The sequence below is a fragment of the Myotis yumanensis genome, unplaced genomic scaffold, assembly GCF_028538775.1.
Source record: "Myotis yumanensis isolate MYYU_CA2020_CCGP unplaced genomic scaffold, mMyoYum1.0.hap1 SCAF_2, whole genome shotgun sequence".
Classification (NCBI taxonomy): Eukaryota; Metazoa; Chordata; class Mammalia; order Chiroptera; family Vespertilionidae; genus Myotis; species Myotis yumanensis.
In genome coordinates, this window is record NW_027223753.1 from 88,110,823 (window position 1) to 88,113,082 (window position 2,260).

At 42.3% G+C, this 2,260-nt stretch overlaps 1 pseudogene; it reads right to left on the bottom strand.

The window, feature by feature from the left end:
* Positions 1–1,918: 1,918 nt before the first annotated feature.
* Positions 1,919–2,025, bottom strand: LOC139004725 (small nucleolar RNA SNORA51; annotated as a pseudogene).
* Positions 2,026–2,260: the final 235 nt, after the last annotated feature.

The following is a 2,260-nucleotide window of genomic DNA, read 5'->3' on the forward strand; positions in this document are numbered from 1 at the left end:
CTGGTCTAGGAGATGCAGGCACAGTGTGTAAGGCAGGGAGAGCAGGAGATGTAAAGATAGGGCCCCTGACCTCAAAGAGGGGAAGATCCACTAAAGAAAAACAGTAATTTAAATTTGCTTCAAAATGTAAATGGAGAGGAAATGCAAAAGAAATATGTCATGATAATTCTTTTGAGATTGTGATACTATAGAATTCAATAAGTTTGACATAGAGAAATGAATGGAGTCAAGTCCTTCATTCATGAGAATCCACTCTCCTGTAAGATAGCATAGCACATGCTTAGCGATTCCAAGAGGCACCAGAGATGCTACAAGATAAAATTTAGTTATAAAACCAATGAGGAAGAGAAAGTGTATGTACGATGGGGAATGGCTGGGGCCTGGGGGAGGAGATCATTTAAAGAAACCAATGTTTTGACAGGGAACTTCCCTATGATCTCAGGTTTTTAAAAGATTTATAGGTAATTCAGAGCGAAAAAAACATGAATGACCTTTAAACATGAGAAAAAAATGTTAACTTCACTTATAACTTAAAATACACATGAAAACAATACCACTATCAATTATCTGATTAGTAAGTCAAAAAGTGTGATACATTGTGTGGGCTAGGATTCTAAGCTATTTAGCATATTCACAATTTGACAGATATATAAATTGGAATAATCTTTATGGAAGGCAATTTGCAAGTATATATATGTACTAGAGGCCCAGTGCATGAAATTCGTGCACTGGGGGTGGAGGGGGTTGTTCCTCAGCCCAGCCTGCACTCTCTCCAATCTGGAACCCCTCGAGGGATGACCCACTGCCCATTTAGGCCCGATCCCTGTGGGCAGTGGGCCATCCCTCTCACAATCCAGGACTGCTGGCTCCCAACTGCTCCCCTGCCTGCCTGCCTTATTGCCCCTAACCGCTTCTGCCTACCAGCTTGATCACTCCCTAACCACTCCCTTACCAGCCTGATTGATGCCTAACTGCTCTCCTGCCTGCCCGATCGCCCCCAACTGCCCTCCTCTGCCAGCCCGATCACCCCCAACTGCCCTCCCCTGCCAACCCGGTCACCCCCAACCACCCTCCCCTGCAGGCCCTGTTCCCCCAACTGCCCTCCCTGCTGGCCTGGTCACCCCCAACTGCCCTCCCCTGCAGACCTGGTCACCCCCAACTGTCCTCCCCTGCTGGCCTGGTCACCCCTAACTGCCCTCCCTTGCATACCTGGTCGCCCCAGCTGCCCTCCCTCCCCTGCAGGCCTGTTCGCACCCAACTGCCCTCCCCTGCAGACCATCTTGTGGCTACAAGGGGGTGGCCTTATTTGACCACATGGGGGAGGCCATATTGTGTGTTGGAGTGATGGTCAATTTGCATATCACCTCTTTATTATATAGGATTTTAATTATATCTTTTATTTTGAGATCATTATAGATTGACATGCATTTACAAGAAATAACATAGAGAGATCCTATGTACCACTTATTCAGTTTTCCTCAGTAACAACATCTTGAAAAACTATAGCACAATATTACAACCAGGATATTGACATCTGTACTGTCAAGATATAGAATACTATCACCACAAGAATCCTTCATGTTGCCCTGCTATAGCCATGAAATGTCCTTCATCTCCATTCTCTCCTTAACTCCTATAACCACTAATTTGTTCTTTATTTCTACCAGGGATCAAGCCCACAACCCGGGCATGTGCCCTGACCTGGAATCAAATTGGCAACCTTTCAATGCACAGGACAATGCCCAACCAACTGAGCCACACTGGTCAAGGCTCAATTTCATTTTTTATGCACTTATCTTTATTAGTTTTTCCCTTCTGTTTGCTTCAGGCTTATTTTACTCTTCTTTTTTCTTTCTTCTTTTTTTCTTTTCTTTTTCTTTTTCTTTCTTCTTTTTTTTCTTTTTTTTTTTTTTTTTCTCAATGTCTCCCCATTCACAATACAGACCAGGCAAAGAGCCTGAGCTGAGGTGTATATGGGGTAAGTTTACTCTACCTCCTATTTTTTTCTTTCTTCTTGAGGTGACAGTTTAGATTACTGATTTGAGACTTTTCCTCTTTTATGTAAACATTTGGTGTTATAAATTTTACTCTCAGTACTGCTTTAGCTACATCCCACAAATTTTGATATGTTTTTTTTCATTTCCATTCACTTCATTGTATTTTTTTTATTTCTTCTAAGATATACTTATTGACATGTGAATTATTTAGAAATGTATTAGTTTCCAAGTGATTGGAGATTTTCCTGTTATCTTTCTGTTAT